Below are 22,834 nucleotides of genomic sequence, written 5' to 3'. Positions count from 1 at the left end.
GCTACACTTTTATAGGAGTTAACATCAACTCACTCCAAGTCCGAACTCGATTTTCTCTGTATTTACTGTGGGATCACGCAGAGTAGTTATTACACTGGCCTCACTGCTTGCTGATGTTGACCAGAGATCCTGGCCCTCTGCCTTTTATCTTCTCTCTCATAGTAAGGACATTCCAGAAAACTAAATCAGAGCCACTAATTTGACAGATCATGATTTGAACATTAACTGCTCTTGCCGTCTTTTTAGTAGCTTTTCTTTTCTGCTGGTTTTGGCTGGGATAGAGTTAATTTTCTTTGTAGTAGCTAGTATGGGGATATGTTTTGGATTTCTGCTGAAAACAGTGTTGGTAATACAGGGATGTTTTCGTTACTGCTGAACAGTGCTTACACAGAGTCAAGGCCTTTTCTGCTTCTCACCCCACCCCACCAGCAAGTAGGTTGGGGGTGCACAAGAAGTTGGAGGGGACACAGCTGGGACAGCTGACCCCAACTGACCAAAGGGATATTCCACACCATATGATGTCATGCTCAGCATATAAAGCTGGGGGAAGAACAGTTGGAGTGGTGGAGTTTTGTCTTTCCAACTAACTGTTACACATGATGGAGCCCTGCTTTCCTGGAGGTGGCTGAACACCTGCCTGCTGATGGGAAGTAGTGAATGAATTCCTTGTTTTGCTTTGCTCGTGTGCATGGTTTTTGCTTTACCTATTAAACTGTCTTTATGTCAACCCATGAGTTTTCTCACTTTTAGTCTTCTGATTCTCTCCCCCTTCCCACCAGCAGGGAGTGAGCGAGCAGCTGTACAGACAGTGCTTAGTTTCCATCTGGGGTTAAACCATAACACATTTTTATGCAGTCTGTATCAACGAGCAACCATAAAACTAATTTCCTACAGAACCACTAATTTTGCACTAATTAAAACACTAAAGATTTCACTTTTAGACATATCTGACTGCAAAAATTGCCCAAAAATTCTAGAAAAAAAATAGGACATTTCCCCCCTTTTTTTATTTAAATATTTGCAAAAGACATAAAGGCCTCCTGGTTTTTCTCAGTTGAATAAAAGGAAAAATGTATGCCATCTGAAGAGCTATTCATTCCTATGAGTTATTATGAGGGTAGGCTACTCATTTACTGCTCATTTGTGTTTACATAATCAGTGTTATATACCCAAATTACATGTATTCCCAGTTTTTCCAGTTCACAGAGAGTTCCAAGCTACCACTTCATTCACAGTCATCTGTTATTCCCCTTCCATATGACAGTGCACAAGGCCTGGGCATGGGGAGGGGAGAAGTAAAATTAGCCTAAACACAACTGTTTTGATGAGCATTATGTGGGACATTTGCGCTTTTGAACAAGCTAGCTATTGCTTCAGTCAATAGGTCACATTTCTAATGCAGATTATTCATGTGAGCTATCTCCGGAAGAATGAAGAGGTTCTTTACAAAGAAGAAGTTTTATGTCGCTTCACAAAGCATTTCCTTCTGTTTCATAATCTCCTTGAGTTCCCTTTGTTATCAACAGCATTTCAGACTTGTGAAACAGAAAAGAAATTTAGGAGCCAGGACATCAGGTTCATAACATTAACTTATCACTCTTCTCTTCCCATTTCCCCAAATCCTTAAAAACAAAACAAAATTAAATTTCTTGGACCTGAAAGGCATGAAAGATCATCAGAATATTTTTTAAAAGTATTCTGGGAAACATCTGTAAAATACATGGGAAAACAATTGCCTTACTCCATTTTTTTATTTTTTTTTAAAGAGATTTGAAAGATAAAAAGACCATTAAAAAAAAGCTTTCTTTTCCCCCCCTCAGCTGCTTCACTTTTCCTCTCTGAGACATCTGGATCTGGTGAAGTACATTCTGGTTGACAGACAAGAAAGAAATACTCTTACAACAAAAAGCGCATGTAAGGCATATTGGCAAAGATTTTTTTGTCCTGCTATATCACAAAATACAATGAAAGCTACAAAAATGCAAATCTTTAAACAAAGAAATAACTGTTCTACATCTTTACTTACAAACATACCAGGTCAGGCCCAAGGGCCCTATAATTAACAAGGACAAACTGCAAGTATCTGAGAAAGACACTGAGGGGGCAGAAAGGACATCACACTCCACCAGAACTGTCTTCCAGCCTCAAGTGCTTTCTGGCACAAAAGCTTCCTGAGACAGTAGTGGTGTCCTTGAATTTAACTGCCAAGATGGATTTTCTTCCTTGAATTTCCTTGATCAAATCTGTGACATAAAATGATACCTACAACATCCCATGGTAAGGTGTTCTGCAGAGTTATTGCGCGCTCAGTGAAGTATTACCTTGCCTGTCAAGTTCACTCAATGCTTCCTAACTCCTCTGAACAGTTGTTCCCGGTTCATCTTCCATGTAGTGCTTACACCTGTATGGCCTTCTGTTGTCTCTCTCCAAGCTGAAGACTTCTAGTCCTGGGCCATCCTTGTTTGCCTCTTTCTTTTCCAGCCATAACAGATCTTTTTGAACTAGGCAATCTGAAATGCAAAAAAAGTATTTCATAAGTAGAAGGAACACCGATTTATATAACATTTTGTATTCCTAATTCTTCTAGCATTGTTTGCTTTTCTCCCTGACAAGCAATGAAGTAATGCTTTTGTATACTATTTCTGACCCAAGATCCTGTTCCCAGAGACCAATACAGATTGGCCTAGAGGCCAGCACAGAGCACTCAGGATTTAGATTGTTTCTCCCTCCACCTTGTTTGAAATTTAACTGGATCAAACTTCAGCTGTTCTTTTATTCTTTGGTGTCAGCAGGTGCTTCTGTGACTCCCTTCACTCAGCCTTTACTATTCTAAATCATTAGCCATCAAATTTTGACATTTCACTACTATTCAAACCAGTTACTAAGATGTTGAGCAGTGCAGATCCCAGCACAGATTTTTGTAAGGTCCAACTAATGCTCTGACTTTTCATAGTTTCCTAGCTTTTAACAAGTTTTTATCCTTGTAAGGGCATTATCTCTTACATTGCAGAAACTTAGATTCTTTGATTTTCAGACATGTAGCTTGTCAACTGCATTAGGAAAACCAGCTATAATATATCAGCCAAGTCTCCTTTGTCCATAACTTCTTCTATAAATTTTTAAAGGAATCCAAGCATTTAAATGTTCTGTGTACAGATACCACATTTGCCTTTTACTAGTAGTCTGCTCACAGAAAGAGAAGACTTCCAGCCACACAAATTGAATCCAGACCTTTATTTGCCCAAAATTCAATGGTTTTTGAATTCAGCATTTTGCTCAGAGTTATAAGAAAACAGCAGTTTCATTGGCATGAATTGAGTCAAAATGACAGGATGTTGGCAGCTGGTCCACATAGGCTATTTTAACTGAATGAGCAACTCTTGTGCTGCAGTCGTCTTCATTTTGTCTTTCCAGTCCCATATCAATACAAAGATACAAAAATTCATTCACAGCCTTGATTGCTGCTGATGGGTTATTGTAAACTAGTAGGCTCAATACAATGTAAAATAAGGGCATGATTGATGCAGTGACAAACAAAAGACAAGGCACCACTGACAGAATTTTTCAAGAAAGACGAATACACGAAAACTAGTTTTACTTGGATTCCTTGATGACAAAGGCATTTAAATACAGTCATCGGGATGCTAATGAAATTACAGTTTGGAAGCAAAAGCCTCAACCAAAATAAAAGCTGAATACAAGCAAAGTGGGAATCAGAGACTGAAAAATCCTCATGCAAGATGCAGGAATCCCCCTCATTGTGTGACTGAAAGCCTGAATAGTCCTGAATAAGTTATTCATCCCATATGCAATACATATTAGTTTGTTGCTCTGTTTTATTTAGAAGGTCTGAACTGGAATTTGTTCTGTAAAAAGTGTCAGGAAAACATTATTTACATACAAATAAAAAGAATGCACTTCCAAAAAAGTAGTCACAGTTCTAGGTAAGTCCCCAAAAAGAAGCCTGAAGTGTCTTTAGGTCCCAGAATGACGTGTTTGCATCTCTGCTAAGAGCGCATCATGCTTGTTTTCTGCGCCAGTCAGAGCATGAAATATAAACTTGGCTGACCTACTTTTGAGAAGTTACTCATACTGGGGTGTGTTCCTTAGTAGCTTTCTTTTCTAAAACCCAGTTAAATATATTAAATAGAAATCACTGGCATGATAATTAGTCTCTGTTTCCTCAGCAGACTTCTGCTCCCGGCATGCTGCAGTGGAGAGGTGGGGCACTAAAATATGCCATCTTGGTCTGTGCAGCAGCCCCCAAATTAATAATCTATCGCATTAACATCTCCACTTACAAAAAAAAAAAAAAAAAAAAAATACATTTTAATAACATAATGCCATGATATATTGTTCTTCCCAGAAAAATGCACACACTATTTTTCATTTATTTTGTTATCGACTGCTACTTGTTCTGGTCTTTATGTTGTTTCCCACTTTATTCTAGCATTGCAAGGACTGGGTTGGATCTTCTTCTGACTTTTCAGAGGTGGCACTAAAAAGGAGGAGTTAATTCAGCTCCAACATAGAAATTTCTGAGTAGGTTTGCAAATGAGCCATTGTCTGTGCTGCCTCTGAAAGCTCAATGAATCCCAGAAGAAGATGGGGAGACATCACCAAGGACTGGACATAGGTGCAGAGAGCATCCTAGAAGTGACGCTGCCTTCTCTCAAAGGTGCTGGTTCAGAATAATGGTCTTTGAGAGACGAAGGCTGTTTCATTTCCCCACAGATACTGGAACCCTTTCCCTGTATGCAGTATTATGCTATGAACAAGGTACAGTCTATAATAATTAGCATCTACCTTATAAAATTGATTACATGGCTTCCTAGTTTCCCATATTTTGAGCAAGTGCTCTAAAATATTACAAACTGTGACCCCTCTGAGTTCGGTAACGTAAAGTCTAGCTCTTTGGTTATCCTCAATACACAACACAGAGCCCCAGATGAGGTATCAGGCATCACCCGCTGTGGTCTGCTACGTTAATGTGTCTGTAGCTAAGCAGTCTGTGACTTTCAGTTCGCACTAGTTATCACCTCTCTTCTTCGCTCTTGCCAAGTTTATGTTTTCCACCAACCCAATGTGGCAATTGTACCTGTACTGCCTGGAGCCTTTCTGCTTTGACACATCTCTCATTATCACACAATTCCTCTCTGTGATGCTGATCTTCCTCACCCCAAATCACTAGTTGTTTCTATTTCCTTCAGGTCTTCAAGTACTGTAACCTACTTCTTTGGTTGTATCTCACAGAGAGAAGAAAGCCTAAAAGGATTCCTGGAACAGCTCCTTCAATTCCCCTTCAGCATTTTTTTTTTTTTTTAAAAGAAAATCCAAAGATTCAAAGTTCAAATTTGAAAATTCAAATACTTTATGATTTCCAGCAGTTGACTTCTACCCAAAACTTCTGCCCAAAATGGAAAATACTCCCCAGTGTTGAGCTAGACTCTGAACATTCTCAGCTCTCCGAGATGACAGCACCAAGGGAAAGGACGTTATTCAGTTCTCTCAGCCATACTAAATCCCAAAGTCATCTATTCTAACTGCAGCACTTTTGTTGTTAATGAACAGCAAGGCAGACTGTTGTCAGCTAAAGAGAAGGGTGGCTCTCAGAGACCAGATTAGGTCTGACTGCTCACTCTGCTGTTAGATCTGGTGAGGGTGTGATGTCAATAAGGGGATTCTCTTTTGTCCCACCACAGTCCCACCTTTCTGAAGTTTCTTCCTTCTTCCAGTTGCTGTACTCTCTAGCCCCTATTCATCATCCCCTCATGGCTTCCCAGGTCCTGTCTTCCACACTGCGACCTTTGACTTTTACTTGCCCTGCTAAAGCATTTTCAGCTGGCTTTACTCTGTAATTACAGAGTTTGGGTGTTGGTAGTTCAAGTGTCCACAGGTTGCCCCCACCCTCATCCACATCCTGTTTATTTCTGCTTCCCTGCACATGCAGGCCCTGTATAGGTTATGAGAGCTCTAATAAGGTCAAAACTCAACATAATATCATTGAAAGGAGTGGTAATAGGTTTTCCATTCTTTCTATCTTCTTCCTTTATTTTCAGTCCACCTTAGGTATCATTAGTTATACATTAACTGCTTGCTATATGAAGCAGAAATGAAACACCTGGCAGCAGATTTACTACAGTATTTTTAAACCCTGTCTTAAACTGAGAAATGCTACATAATCAGTCTGCCCACTGAATTCAAAGGACAAAGGAGTATATATTTATCAAGAAGTTCACATATTTATCAGATGTTTATATAGATTTCTGAAAAGATATGTTCCACTTCAAACCACATGTTACTGTTACAGGGGGAATGTCAGGCTCTATAGCATGTGTTCAGAGACTGGAAACAACCATGCATGGTGGTCTTCTATGGATATGAAGGAAATGAAGAAATATACTTGCAAGAGTTGGTGTAGAATTCTGTTTTAGCAGTGTTAAGTTTTAGAAAAATTGAATATAGAAATCTTAAACTGTACCCTGAAGGCACCAAAGTCCAAAGATGTCATATATCCATCAATAGCCCAATTCATGACATTGTTATATTGAAAAACAATGCAAATGAAAAGCAATTATAGATAGGAAATTGCTTTGAAATTAAAGGAAGGAAAACAAAACCAAACAAATTATTCAAATCCACATTCTGTTCTCATTTTTCTTGCGTCTGTCAAATTCCAGTAAACACCTTTCTAACAGCTTTAACTCATCAAGCCTTGAGTATATTTTATCAAGAGTTTCAATATGTATTACTAGCAAAAGCAACATCAAAACAATTTAGCATGTACCAACACTTTGAACTCATAGATGAGTTTAATCTGCAGTGGGTAAGCATGCATATTTCCCATTTCTAGATACACTAATGAAAACCTAGCCAGAACCAAAATTAAATAGTTCAGATTGCATAAAAAGTAACAGGATATGAAGAATATAGTGTCCTAGTCATGTGGAACTGAATTTAGAGAATCTCACTATGGACAAATTATATCATCATTGCATTAATCTGTAGTGTATATGACTACAAAAACATGCATTCGAAAAATAATGTCTAGTGGAAAACAGCAGCTTTTGAAGCAACCACTATAAATGGCTGGCTATATTTCATATTAATTCCTTCTTGCACTAGAGTCAGAGTATCACACACGGTTCATATTGCAATACTTGCATACATTGGTTACTTTCTAAGGCAGTTTAAACCATCTGGTTAAGAACAGATAAACATGTAGTCTGAGATTCTTCAAAATAAAGTTTCAGAGGGATTACATTGTCTTTTAATTTTGAATTAGTTACATGGAAAAAGAACAGAGATGTTATAGGGAAGAGGGTGCTGAGGAGAAGAGTAGTTTTATTTTCCATGTAACAGATGCATCACACTTTAAGAGCAAAATCAGAAGAGATCTGGTAGAACAGCAGCATATAATACTCTAGACATTGTGTTCATGTCCATTGGAATATAGTACTTTATTACCATGCCTCGGAAGTTAACATCCAGTGGAAAGCTAGAGCTTGGTAGGGAAAGTGAAATTGGTAGATCTCCAAGGAAAGGTAGAGCAAAGTTGCTGCATTGACTCATATCAACATTGCTCAACCAAAAATACCATCATAGGTACCACACATTGAAATGCAAAAAGTTCCACATAGATACTATCTGGGTTTTTGAACAGTTACCATATCTATGTCATAAACCTTTAGGCTATTAGCTTTTATGTGAACTCTAAAATTATTCAATCTCAGGGCAAGGAATTAGCTGTCCAGCTGAAAGAGCGCACAAGTGACAAGGTTATCTATCTAGCACTGCTGTGCAGTGTTCCGTGCATATTTTAAAAATCTGATATTAATTCAGTCACTTCTCTTTGCACAGCATATCCCAAGCTGCTGGATGAACATACCATAGTTTTGTCAAATATTGCAATTTTGTCACAGCACACAACTAGATCAAAAAGTACATGGCCTTTATGAAATGATGTTAGAAAAGATTTAAAGCTTGTTGCACGACCACTTCTTTGGCTGCTACAACATCAGCAAAGAACTGAAGAAACATCATACTAATGCCAGCACATTCAGTACTACCCCTACACTCCGTATCACCCTGTAGTCAAAGGAAGGGGATAAGCTTGTCAAAACTGGTGTATCAATCACATGCTGCCATTTCTCCACTTCCCAGCAAAGAACTAGACAGCAAAAATCTTACCAATGCAATCAGAAGCCTATAAGACTTCTCTGCCTACACAAAGAGCCGAGTTTTAAATACTGATGCTAAAACTTTCGACTGGCAATAACTGGCTTGTCCAGTTTATAATTTCAGGTAAGTGGAAGCAGAGCTTGCTTTACATTATTATTCCAGGGCCCTATCAAAAAAGGTCCCAAAACAGAACAAACCAGACTTGGGGCTGTGACCTGCAAGCAGGAGGAGACACATAACATGGCAACAAACTGCTTCAACAACAGGCCTTGAATACATGATCGCTTGATCTGGTACCCAGGTTCAGTGTAGCAGAAGCTAACCAAGGTCAAATGAGCAGTTTCTGCTCAGTGTGGTAATTCTATAATGCATACAAGACAAATTCTACAATAATTCTGGGAAAAGGTAATTTATACTTTTCTAGAAATTGCTTATAGATTATATGTCTTGCATATATTTTAAAAGTTGCCACAACGGGTAGTAATGTTCAATTTCCAATTGATGCTGCTGGGACATGAAAGTTAAATCAGGTGTGCTAGCAATTACTGCATGATTATTGTCAAAAGTGAAGATTTTCTAGATTTTTTTTTTTTATAATTGATGCCCTACACACCTCAGAGAAAGCACTTTCTTATTAGAATTTCATGAAAGCAAAATATAGTTCATCCTTTAAATATGCTAGGAAACATTGTCTATTGCAATTTAACTGTTCATTGAGTTCCTGGAGTTTTATGTTCCCAAACCATAAAATTTTTTTGTACATAAACACATAAAATAGTCCTACATAGATAGTAAATTTTTCAATACTAATAAAACCAGAACTTGAATATTTGAAATCATGGCCAAAGCCCATTCAACCAGTTAGGTTTCCTAACTTACAGCAAAGGAGTGTCTCAGCAACAAAAGCTATTTAAGGCAGGAAACCAAATTTTATCCACTACCAAACAGTTAGATAAAACAAAATAGGAAATCTCATTCATGGAAAGATGTGACTATGGGTGGCAAACTCTCACAGGCCTCAGACATTACGAATGTTTGCACAGAAGACATATCTGGAATCAGGCAATGCAGAATACAAGGTTCCTTGCTGTTGCTGCTGTTGCATTGCTGCCTGCCTTGCCTTCATTTCCATTCAGTCTCCTCTGCACTTCATTCCTTCATGCTGACTGTCAGGCTATTTAACAGTCCTGATTTCTGTAGCTTCTAATAGTTAGATGTGAAACAGAAGGCACTATTCAAAGAGAAAGGACAATTTTCCCCCCTCAGCTTTTCATCAGGAGCTCATAGTGTGAAATACAGTATTGCTGTTATCAAGCAAAAGAAAATAAACAGTGGGAGAGTAGCAAAAGAGCCTGTTGCTATTGCTATGGAGTCCATGTGAATGGAAAACATATAGTGAAGAGAGAAACACTTTCTCTTGATGGTTCAGATAAGCTTATATCATATCTCATGATCTGTTAGTGGCAGCCAAAAGTTAGATCACTCTTTGTATATCCCCTAAGCCTGTGTCAGTTAACTGAGCTGTTAACAGGGGACTGTGCAGCAAAACAAAAGAGGAAAAGAAAACCTCTTATTTGTTTAAATTCATTAACCGGACTAAACTCATTCCTTGTTACACTAGATTTTGCCAATATGATCTATCTTCGGGGCCTCTGCTAGAGAACAGTTGCAGACGGACAATAGCTTGCCCTGCAGACTTAGCACAGCCAGAAAAAAACAAGGGGTTAAACAGTCTGAGAGGTAAAAGAGCTAGGGACTGCAGGGCACACAAACTCAGCACGTCTCTGCAAGAGCATCTGCCAGCAAGAATCCTTCCTCAAGCACATCTGGCAAGAATCAAACTCCTTCAGATATATGGGCAGCACTCCCTCGCAACCCAACCCACGCTAGCACAGCTCACTGCAGAGCAATTTCACCGTCTTGTGACAGAGTATGTCAAGGCCTTTTATTTTGCTAATGAGCTCTATATGTCTGTTTTAGTAACTCTGTCTGCTGTGCTGAAATGGAAACTCTGTTGCTCAATTACTGTTAATTTTTACTTGGAACATCTCTCCAAGCACTTTCAATCCAGGTGGAAAGAGGCAACCACTCTAAAGAGTGACCTCAATCTATCAGGAAACCCGTTTATTTTTAGACTGTGATTGTTAGTTGTGCAAACGATACGGCAAGTTGAGCTTGCAGTTTCCCAATGAATCAATCAGAGAATCATGCACTAGCAAAGCAGCATAATGTTAAGACATCCCCTTGGCAACAAGATGACTACCAAACTAAAAGGCAAAGAAACACATGTACAGAAAGAAGTCTTGCGCATGCTGTCATCCAGCTTTAGAATACAGTAATAATTCAAAAGCCCAGGCATTAAGGAGAATAGTCACCTGTAGCAAGCAACAGTCCCTGTGAGATAAAATGCTTAGGTAATATCATAGCAGCAGTACATCAGCTGGCAGCAAGAAGTCACACTAATGAAGTCACTATGTCAGATGTTCAGGAGCAAAATGCCATCTTCAGTACATCTCTAAACTTTATTAAACAGCATGACTACTGTGTTTGGGACACCAGCCCTATGGCTACTATACCTAGTTTACTCAGAGGTCACACATGACCACAGTCCCCACTTCCTCCTGCTGCTGCCGTCAGCTCTCAGTTCCTTGATTATCTCTACAAGGCAAACCACAATAAAAGGTGCCGCCTGTCATGTCCCTAGAGGACAAAGCCTGGCACATAAGGGTAGACTTCATTAACTCTTCAGGAGTAACATGATTCCTTTCTTCACACCTTAATCTCACCTGAGAAAAAACATTACCGTCTTCTATGATGCTAGCACTGGAGTGAGCTCTCAGGGACAGCACTTAAGGCTCTGAGTGGTGGACGACCTCGGATGGTTTCTCATTCATGAGCATGAGACCTAAGCTAGCAAAGCATTACCCCTTCTCTCATCAGCCAGCTGAAGCTTATCCTTCAAGTCGCTGTCTCAGAAAGTGCTAGAGGAGAGAGAGCAGCAGTGCACTATAAAGGCCAAATTCTTCATCAGTCTATGATAAAGCTATATTGTCACTGCAACACTTCAGAGACACCACCTCTTCCTGTGTCTGTGAGATGTTTGTTCTGCAGAAGGCAGAAATCCTCTACAGAGGAGGAGTAAATGGAAAGAAACACATACCACCAAGTCTCCTAGATCTTTGTATTTGCATATATTTCCTTACCCGCTGATGGGCAAGAATTCCCTCAGGACACCTGTTTCCTACCATAGGGGTGGAGCACAGCACGTCTCAGGCCAACCAAGCACTGTTCTTCTTTCAAGGAAAGAAATTGCAGTATCATTCCCAAATCACAGTCTACTGCCAGAGGAGCATAGCAAAAATTTGCCTCATTGTTGCTTGTTTTCCCTACTTTCTGCACTGTGAACTGGATGGGGCAATCAGCTTCCCATGACAGCAGCAAGCTATTCATTAAGACAATTTAAATACAGGTTGGTGCAGCAGACAGACTATGCAGGAGTTCTGCAACAAGTACCAGTGTATATAGCACCTGAGTCATGGGCTAAAATAAGCTTCAAAGAAGGAAACTACAAATGCTTTATCATAAATACTCTACATACACCTTTAAAAAAAAAAAAAAGGAAATTAAAAAAAACCCAACTGTTCAGCTAAGCTGAACAACAAGTTGGCACCAACATGATCCTGAAGTAGTGACATTTGTTCCACAACAGGATAATGTCTCAAGGGCAAACCTTTCCTGATGTCAGTGGAAAGGGGGAAGGCTGCAGAGAAGTTCTCCACGTCTGCTTTCTCTTGATCATCTTAAGCATTCAAGAGCTACTGGAAAACAACCTCCTGATTTTTCTATCTGCACTACCTGAATTTAATTTTTTTTTTTCCCACACTTGCTTTATGGCATGTCCTCAGAAACATATGGGGCCACAGAACAGCCTAGGCTTGTCCAGCATAAACTCTGTTGCTAAGGAAAGTGGATGCTAAATTCTCAAGAGGCAAAAAGAAATCACATCAGTAAGCTACAACACCCCCCAAAGTCTGTGGAAGGTGTCCCTACTGACAGCATGAGTTCAGCTGCATAGGTCCTTGCAGCCCACAGTTTTGTGGTCCATAGCTCACAATTCTTCCTTCTGAGTTCTCCCTGCTGCTCTGAGCTCCATGTTGCCTGTGCTGAAGTCTGTCATGTAAAGAAAAGGATATGTCTCACAAATGTTGCTGCCACCATTACCCTCATAAATCACTGCATGGAACTCCTGAAGCCTATAACACATTTGCAGAATGCAAAAGCATCTGTATCATCCAACACTAAGAAAATAAACAAAACAAAGATGTAAAGGGACAGTCAAACTAATGGTGAATGACAGAGCCCTCTTCTGCTGTACTTGACTTCTAGACCCAGTTAAAGCACCTTAAGTCATAAGCAGAGGAACACCTTCTGCTTATGACTGTGCTGTCTTAGGGCTAGTAATCCTATATGGAGGTTCTAGCTCTGTTACAACCTATCCACTGACTGAGGCCATCTTCCCATCAGTGAAGTCACTCTGTTCACACCCCAGCAGAGTCTGAGTGCAAACTAATATTTCCGTAGCACAGACTACCAGGAGAGCATGCCCTCAACATGAAGGCAGACAGGCTAATCTGACAGTCTGTATGCACGAGAATTCTTCTCTTGAAAGGTGGACGCCCCATTATTTGATTATCTCAGCAGATGAACCCACTGTTCAAGAGCAAGACCACTCCATTTATTGTCAGAGACAGAGAAAGGAGGGAGGAAAATAACACCAAATAAGAAAGCTGGGATTCAAATACATATTAAAAAAAAACCCAACAACAATAAAACTGGACCATAAAGAGTTCTGTGCTTGGTCATTCTGCTTCTCTGTGCAAGCTAATCCTTCGCTAACACATGTATGACTTTTAGGCAATTTTTAAGTTTCCTGAAGTGGCATATCATTCTGATATTGACAGATGTCAGGTCACGTTGTTAGGCTCTCATAGAAATGGCTAAAAACTAGTCATATTTGTCAAGCTGCATACAAAATAATTCCATAGTATGAAGTAATTCAGGCATGAATTGGAAAAGGCACGGAATTAACCTGTGCTTGAAAGCTTTTCTCAAGGAAGTTCACAAAGATGTCACAGCTTTGTTGTATTTCCAATAGGTTACAGAGCTATGTTCCTGCCAGAACAACAGTTCTTTCCGTTTGTCAAGTGTCTTATTTATAGCAAAGGAGTATTATTCAGTTACACTTTCTTATTCCAATTACTGTTTCTAAAAACCTATTCATTTTCTTTAATAAAACCTACATAGGCATGACAATGTTATATTTCACTTCTAAAAATGAAATGCATGTTGGCTGAAGCTTCTGGTAACATTGAAAGGAGAAAGTAGCAAGTCAGAGAAACTGAATCAACATGAGGTTTTAAGAACATGTATTTTTTTAATCACAACAACAAGACCCTTTTAAATAACAAAAAAGCTCTTACCATAAATTCTCAGATGCTATTTTTAACCTGTCTGTGTGTTTTCCATGACTGTGCTAGCGTTTATGGACGTAGCACAAATATCATAAAAGCATGTTGTATCCTGGACTGCAGAACCATGCATGCAGTACACTCAGCAATTAATTTAATGTTTCTTACCCGTAGATTCACTGCTTGAATCACATCCCTGGGCTTCTGCTTTCATACTCCATACCTAAATGCTGCTACAGCTTAGTCAGAAACCAAGTGACCCGTGCACGTTGCTGACAAACCGGTGCAGATTCTAGGGAATACGCAAGTCAGCTTGTATGTCCTGGCTCATGGATTTTGTCTGCACAGATTTGCTGGCCTAGAGCTCTTATGCAGACTTTTTATTGTCTCGGCAAACAAAAACAAACAAAGAGAAAACTGCAGAACTTCCTAAGGAATAAACAACAGTTTCACTACCAGCACCTTCCAGCTCAGAGAGAGCCAGAACAGCCTGTAAATTCCTTGAACAAAACATTTTCCTCAGAGAACATGGAAGTTTACCCCAGTTTTCAGTGGAAAACAACTTTTTCTTGAAGCAAAACAAGACACAACCCCCCCAGCAAACACCAAAGCTCCTGGTGTAAAAAAAAAAAAAAAAAAAAAAATTATATTTATATATATTTTCAAACCTTAGCAAGGCAAACTTTCACCACTAACAAATACAGACAGAATTAGATGTGCCTTAGACAGCACCTGCATTTTACTGGGAGCAATGACTACCAGAGGGATCACGCCAAAGTTGTCATCTTATACAGAAGGGGTCTTCTCTGGTCACTTTTGTGAAAGCTAAACATATCCCAAGGGACAAGATTCAGACCCGCTAAAACAAGTGCTTATTGCAGTACTTAAAACATGGGTCCCAGTCTGTACAAAAGCATACAGGATCCCTGTGCTGTCTGAAGGATATTCCCAAATGCCTTGACATGGAGAGCGCTACCTAGGGGCATCCAGGAGGAAAATGGCAGATATTCTGACAGCGCCTGAACTGCTTGGAGCCCAAATCAGGTCCATAAGAATTTTCATCCACCTGGGACTTGGGTCATCCCACACATCACAGCTGATACAGAGCCATGACCAGGGGAGGCAACTACTGCCTTTTTTGCATCATGGTGGTTAGAGCATTCGTCCACGCACGAAATGGAAACACTGGCTTCAAATTCTGCTAGCCTGAGGAGGTTCAAACCCGTATCACCTATCTCCCAACAGACCTTCCTAGTGACTGTGTTATTCTGGGTTGATGTGTTTTCTGTCCCTTTTTTAAAATGATCAGACAGAACTTAGCCATGAAGCTGAGGTTCACTTCACCAGAAGGCTAAAACGCAATACAAACCGTAGCCTCTGCTGCATAGAGGCTATGACGCCTACTGGAAAAGGACAAACCTGAACTCTGCTTCCTTAAATTTTGAAGGTTTTTGAGTTTGTTTTCGCCTTTTTTTTTTTAACCTAGCAACTTTTCTTATGGAAAATGCATGCGTAATCCTGGAAATCAAACCTTTCAAACACTGTCCCTTCTGGCTGAGCCAGCTAACCAAGAGATTTCTAGGGACTTCTAGAGAAACAAAATGCCCAAGATACCTTTGTGAATGCAGGGCTGTGAAGTACAGTCACCAGAGTTAGTGAGGTTCAAGCAGCATTGCAGCAGTCCTGAGTGGTCCTCCAGATTCAAGTGCTACATTCCCCATCCATCTGCCTCCAGCACCTCAAGCAGGTGGCCTGAACCTTCTCCAAAGACCTCTGCTGAGCACAGCCGCTGTGGGTTTTAATCAGGTTTTTTTGTTGTTGTTTAGCCTATACTGTTAAGGTTACAGATGTTGCAACCACGGAAAACAAATGTCTTTCTCCACTGCTAGATCAAACTAGATACAAGGAGGAAAGTTGTGCAGTTTGAAAAAGAACAGGTGTCACCCTAGATGGAAGCTTTAACTAGCGAAAATGCACTGAACTCCAGCCCCTGCTAGCATCTACCAAAATGAGGTTATAGATGTGCAGCTAGCGTGAATGACAGTTCAGAATATCATCAAATGGTAGCATTTACTATTACATCCCATCCTTAACTGGGCAATATATAACCCTATAGAGACATAAAAATACTTTTGTTTACTGTGTAAAGCCACAGGACATTTAACTTCTGAAAAATCAGGCCCAAAGCTAGATATCAAAATCTGAAAATACTGGTTTCACCTGATCAGATATTTGTCATCACTGGAATCTGGCAGAGAGCAAGTATATATTTTTCTCATCGTTTCAAGAGTAATTCTCTAGGACTGATATGTTCTTCATGTCCTCACTCCTGGCAGCACAGATAATAGCTGTTGGTACTGGCAGAATTCATATATTGCTCCCGTGCCCGTTTCACTCTTTATTAATATTGACTTTTTCTGGCAAAACTCCTTTCCAAGGATTTAAAACTTCAAATTTGGTGAATTTATAAGTGAAGAGATCAAGAAATCCATGGATAAAAACAAATCCCCTAAAATCTTGCCAAATATGCTATGGGATTTCCTAAAGGCTTACTTGAGAAAGAGAGATTCATTTATTTTTCCTCACCAAGAGCCAAAACAACAGACAGAATAACACTGGAAACTCTAAAAAAACAGATTAAAAAGAAGTAAAAAAGATCTGTTTGGGGTTAGGATTACCAATGACAATTCTAGCATGTTAATCAAATTGATATTTAAATTGCATATGTAAGTCATCTCAGAGCAGGTTTCTTGACAAAAAAGAAATTACTCTGTCAGTAATGGGGTAAGTCTGATGGGGTAAGTCAAGGAAATAGCAAGTAACTGCATATCCTGCTTCTAAGAAAATATTAGGATTAGTAATAAAAATGAAATAATAGATGAGTCCAAGTCATGAAATAACCCAGTCTTCAGATCCAATATCAGAATCCATTTTTAGTATGTGTTCACTATGATCAGGAATATTTATTTATTTTTTAAGAATTAAAAAAAATGGCTCTAATTTTTTTGTCTCTGTAATTCATGATTCAGATATCTATTGAAAGAGTAACCCTAAGCTAAAATCTATTGTCTTTGTACAAGTTTCTGTTGTTTATTACCAACCTTTTATACATAATATTTAAACTTTTAAATATACTTCAGTAATAATAAGTAAACTGGTAACAGAGATCCCCATCTATCAGACCCCATAGTACTTCAAACTAACTTCAGTAGAATTTGCCTAAGGTTTTAATACGGTTTGAAGTCCTGTAATAGGAAAGGCTGACTGTCCCATTGTGTGTCTTCTTTCAAAGTAAAAACAGTTTTCCTGTCTTATTATTAGTAGGGGCTTAATTACATTTTGATGAAAGGCCAGTTACAAGAGTGTAAGAAATGGTATGTATTACCTCTCTGCCCCAACTCAAAGACCCTCTTTATACCAAGAACTGCAAGCAGAACTCAGATTGACAGTGCATTTCAAGATACTAGCCTAAACATCTGATAAGAAAACACTCTCTAAATGTTATTTAGATTCATGTATGCGAAACACAAAGAGACTAAAATAAACTCTAGGCAGGAATACTAAAAAAAAGAAAAAGATGACTTGAGTACAGAGTACTTTCAGGGATTTCTAAGCTTAATTCCTTCTTAGCAGCAGTCCCAGCATAGTCTGAATTGAACATTGTCCTTTTACCATTATAAGCTTCAGAGTGAACGTTTCCATGGGAAGCTCCAGCCTCAGATCACACAAGCAGCAGACACAGACATCTACTCACACCCGACACTGTCAGAGGTAGATTTCTTACCTCTGCTACTATAGTTTGGCTCTTGCATAACACTTCAGGGGAGGCTGGGAAGGAAGCGACTCGGAAGAGGAGAACTCCTGGTCTCAGCCTACGGCAAGTCAAATTGGGTAGGGTCCCAGTTTCTCTCCAAACTGTAATTAATTTTTCACTCTCCCTCTCTTCCTGTATCTGACTCAGCATTAACACCAGACCTTTCACAGCTTAACAGCACATGTTTTACATCTGCTGATCTGAAAGAAACACACATGTGACTCATCAGCTCTCTTATTCTTCTCTCTCCTCCTCCTGCCACCTCAGCTGTAATCAATCCTGTAATTGATCCTGAAAGTAATTGATCTGGAAAGATTTTTGGGAGCTTTCTACCCTTTACTAGAACCTTCTCTAGATCAAATCAATGGGATATCGCCATCTCCCCTATCATTGTATATGAACATTAGCACTGCAGTCACACTGACAGTGCTTGAACAGGCCACAGCGTCACAGCACTAGGAGCCATATGGACGTATAGCCTTATCCCACCCCTAAATCAGTCTGACCCCAAACCTTGTCTACTTTTCATTTGCTATATTGCTTCCAAGAATAAGCATGAAACTAACTTTACAATTTTAGTTGGCCAAAACCCAGAAGGTGTCAGAAAAAAAAGAAATCAGCTTTCCTTTGGGCAGTCAATGCATGAGAGCCAAGCATGACAACCAGCAATCCCTGTAGGAATGCAACTGTGGGTTCATAAAGCACATTCAGCTTGCCTGCCATAGAATCAAAGTTCAAGACAGCAATGAGCAGCTCAGATCTCCTGTTGAATGCATGCCAATACTTGACTTTCTCGGCAGTCGTAAAGATGTCAGGGTCTCACTTAAGTATCAGAGGGTCTAATTTAGGTACCTATTACATGTCATCTGAATATGGTCCCAGTCATCAAAACAAAAACCCATTACAAAACACATTGAGGTATTCTTTCAAGTTTTCCCTGCAGCTTCCCTGGAAAAAAGATGCTAAGTAAATGAACGAAAGCAATGTGAAGCAACCTGCCCCTGAGGGAAAGCACTCCACTCCAGCAAGCAGCAGACACAGCCCACGGCAAGAGGTGCTGCTACAGTACAACCCAGCAACCCACCATGAACACCCTGAACAGCAAGAGCTTGGCAGGGCCAGCCCACTCATTGAAAAAGCTTTCTTCCAAAACAGAGTTGCTTGTCTTTTTGCAAGGGATAAAATAGGAAAGTCATAACACTTATTATTTAAAAAAAAAGAGCTGATTTATATATTTGCAGAAACAGATATAATGTTTAACACTATTCAACACATGTATGAGACTTACACAAGTCCAAATTTTGCTCCTGTCTTTCCTCTGTGGTGAGCTTTTTATTTCTCTTATGTTTAACAGACAGCTTAGATTATTTTTGCAAAGGCGCTTGCTTACTCTACCCATGGAGGACGCAGCAAGGCAGCAGATAGTAAATGCAGGAACCCTACATGAACCTTGCCTTTCATAAAAGATGTGGACAGACAATGAACTGGCCTCTGCAATGGCTAGATGTTAGACAGGGGAATGGTGCAGGTAAGACTCTACTCAAGGGAGATAAACAATACATTTTGTTCTCTATTCCAGCATCTACTGTAGGGTCCTCTTTCTGTGGCTTGAACATAGTCTTTCCCCTTATTTTTCACCAAACTCTCTCAGTGACACTATTCATCTGAAACTTCTCGTGTGCTTTACATATCAGATTTTAAGACATCAAAGCTCCTATCAAGACAGCGAATAAGAAGTCAGCCTGGGAATGAATGGGTTATTACTCAGGGTGATTCATTTAAGACAACACAGTTATGTTAAATAACTATTTTAAGATGTTATGATTCAATTTGATTTGAATTGCTTCTTGTTGAACTTGTAACCTTTCACTCCACCCTCTCCCTCTTGGGCCTGCTCTTACTGAAGTCACTTGGATCCCTGCCATAACATATACAGGCTGCAAGCAATGGTGTAGAAAAAGCAGTACAGAAAGGTTGATGGAAGAATTTGGCATCCTTTTCAGGGAGAAATAGAATAATCACCAACTTGGCATTTGAGTTTCTAGAAGCTTCCCCACGCCTTCTTCTCAGATCTTGGATCAAATACAAAAAAGCAAAAATAATACTGATTTAAATAGTACTGCTTATAGAATCACAGCTTTTGCTGTGTGGATTGTCTCAGGTCTGGAATAATAGACATGTCAAATCCAGAAATGAAGTTCACTGGCATATGTGAAAACTAATATAGCCTCTATCCACACTTGGTTTGCTGCCTCTTAGCCGGTGCCATGTCAGTAATCATTCATTTTGAAATACTGTCACAATTTTTACTTAAACATTACAGAAATCAAGGGCAGGAGCACTAAAGGATCTCAGAATTGTATTATGTGGGTCCAACTTCTACATCTAATAACAAATCGTTTTAAGGCAGACCTTCCCTCCCTTAGCTTCCTAGTAATAGCTTCCACTAGGATTCAATAAGGAAACCAGGGAAAGTCAATTGCTTTGAGCTAAATCCTTACTCACATCTCTAGGTGTTTGTTCTTTTTTCCCTGCCTTTGATTTCCAATAGCATCAGCTTAAGAAATATCAAGGAATTAAAATGCACAGAGATATGAGGAAGGCTCTTCCCAGAGGTGTACGTATCCAGAGGAGGAAAAATATTATACATAGAACGGTATCTCCATGCGCAAAGAAAATGAGAATTTCCGAGCCTTCTCACCAGTTCACGCATACCAATCTGGCAAGAGATGGGAACACACTCCATGTGCAGAACTATTTAACCACTATAGATTTAACGTAGGTTAGAAAAGGAATGAAAGGAAAAGCAGTAGTCTGTAGTTGATTCAGTGAGATTATTTTGATGTAAAATGGAAATGAAAATTTCTTTCAGCACCTGCTGTCTCTGAGCACAGAGACAAAGGTCTGGTTTGAAAGAATCCACTTTACATAACAATTTTTTATGTTAATTTTAAGTGGGTAAGACTGACTCAGCCTTCCCTGTCTCACTAAGTCCTCACCACACCTCACTTGCTTGGCAAATATAAATAAATAATGTTATTTTTGAAAGACTGAAGGAAGCCAGAGAAAGTAATGATGCAGCCTGATAACTTTAAACCACAGTGCAAAATTTAAACAGCTAAACAGCATTAGATCATACACAGAGTGCAGAGTAGTGAAGATCTTTGACTTTAACGCAACCAGCAACATGATTAATTTAGACAAACCCAGTGAACTAGAAGACACCCACATAAGTGAAAATTACAGATTGAGAGCATACACGAGGGAGAAGGGGTGTGAAAGAAGAAAATATTATGGAACAGTGTTCACTATTGAGTATTTATAATCTCACTTTACCTAGAATAATCCCAGCTCCACATGATGCCAGCTACATAAAAAGCTTGAGTGACACCCAGTTGGATCACTACGCAGCTTCCAGGTATCTTAAACTTATCCCTGCTTCAAAATATGCATGAAGCAGCAATTTAATAGCTGATTGTTATTTTAGACTCAGAGATCCCAGCAGGCTCATTTCCTTTCAGCTCTTCAGCCATCGCATTTAGCTACATCTTGACTTATCCCTCAGCCAAGAGGGACGAGTCTGATCATCTGTTCTGATCTCCTGGATAAGACAAGCCATTCATACCAGCTCACCTGGGAGCTGAACTGCATGCCCTGAATTCTTCACTGGGACAAATCTTCCAAAAGCCTAGTATTCCCCCATTAACTAAACCATCTCTGGACTGTGTGCTGTTGTACTGCAATCTGCACTCCACAGAATTCATCTAATACTGTTACTAAACTCTCTTAAGAAACTACACAGAAAGTTTATAAATGTGCTGATCCTTATCCCTCCAGCACCCCTGAATTATCAAAACTGCTTGAAGTAGCAACATCTATCATACAAGAGATGGAAACCATGTGTTCCAAAGCAGCAGTCTGGTTCAACAGAAGAAAGACTACGTAAAAGGAAAAAAAAAAAAAATGAAGGAAAATAAAAACAGCCAAAGCCATTGATCTGATATACTGGAGACTCTAACTGGACTCAGTGAGTGCTCTTCACCCCAACAGACTGTGGAGATAAGAGGACAAAGCTTTCATTTAGACATTTTTCATCTTCCTGTTGGCACATATGATAAAGCCACTTTTGACTGCAATTGTCATACTACGAAATGTAGATCCACAAGACCTGAGAATTCATTTTTCAGTGCGGTATCTAAGAATCTGAATTGCAGAAGTTAGCACTGAGAATTAGGAAAAAATTCGAGCTCTGCCACTGGAAACTGGGAAAAATAATACATCCCTACCACAGATGTTATTATTACTTAGCAATTAATGGATAGAACACAAAAATTTTGGGCACAGTTTACTTAATGCAATCCATTTTTTTATTCTGAATACTTCAGTCCGGCTCCTTCATCTACTTAGGCACAAAACATCCTTGCAGATTGCATGAACAGCCAGAATAATATTTTCCAGACGTAAAACTAATGGCACTGGTTGGGTTTTGGTGTAATGGGTAGGGCTGAGACAGAGAAAACGCTAGTATCTCTTAAAGCAGCTTCTGTTCTAAATTAATCCCCAGGACTTCCTAGGATGCTTGATGCACTGAGAGGGCTATAAAGGTAATTCATCCTTTCCGACTGCTGCTGACTCCAAGGCTGTAGCTGCTCTCAGCAGGATGGCATTTATTTTTCATCAAACGGGAACATTTTCAGTTATAGTTTTGCCTAATACAGGACCACTTAGGGCCTGATCCTGTGAAGTGGTGATTAATCTCTGCAAGGTGAGAGACTAATCCCAAAGGAACCAAGGAGTAACTTCACTTGGCATATTAGAACTTGAAGTTTCAGTTGTGATCTTGCACGTCTTTTACCAGGCAGATAATCTATTTTGATGACTGAACTGCATAAACCTTTCTCTCATCATTGAGCAGGGATACTCATTCGGACCCACATCCTGCTGCCAAAGTCTCATCAAGCGTTTATTCTAGCAACCAAATGCTATCCGTATTACTTCATAGACAATCTGGATCAGCAAATATATACTTCTCATTAGAGAAATTTAAGAATGCTGACTGGAAAATAAGACAGATTTTTTTCCTCATTCCTTAGCTTCTTGCCCATCAGAGGTGTTTTTTTGACCATATTGGTAGTTTTCCAATCACTGATCTGTTCAATACATTTGGAAAAAGTTTTTCGTTGTTTTCTTTTTTATTCTTGAAACGGTCACTTCGGCTGAATTTCACTGTAAGAATTTTGATTGCTTAGAAAATTATTTTCTTCATGTAATTATTTCTTACCTTTCACTGCCCTCCTCAAATTGTTCAACTGCAGTAACAGGTTATATTTTCCCATAGCCTGGAAGAGAATACACCACAAAACTTTACAGA

At 39.4% G+C, this 22,834-nt stretch overlaps 1 long non-coding RNA gene across 1 annotated transcript; it reads right to left on the bottom strand.

Moving 5' to 3' along the window:
* Positions 1 to 1,912: 1,912 nt before the first annotated feature.
* LOC148053426 (uncharacterized) lies at positions 1,913 to 17,647 on the bottom strand. Its single transcript, XR_015708819.1, has 2 exons — positions 17,434 to 17,647; positions 1,913 to 2,510 (listed from the first exon to the last, which is right to left on the bottom strand). It is a non-coding gene; the product is annotated as an uncharacterized LOC148053426 (long non-coding RNA).
* Between the last annotated feature and the right edge of the window lie 5,187 nt (positions 17,648 to 22,834).

The sequence above is a fragment of the Nipponia nippon genome, unplaced genomic scaffold (assembly GCF_047370975.1).
Source record: "Nipponia nippon isolate SJK-2023a ecotype South Korea unplaced genomic scaffold, ASM4737097v1 scaffold_4, whole genome shotgun sequence".
NCBI classification, from domain to species: domain Eukaryota; kingdom Metazoa; phylum Chordata; class Aves; order Pelecaniformes; family Threskiornithidae; genus Nipponia; species Nipponia nippon.
The sequence above is the reverse complement of the archived record's forward strand: the minus strand, read 5'-3'. Positions and strand labels throughout refer to the sequence as shown.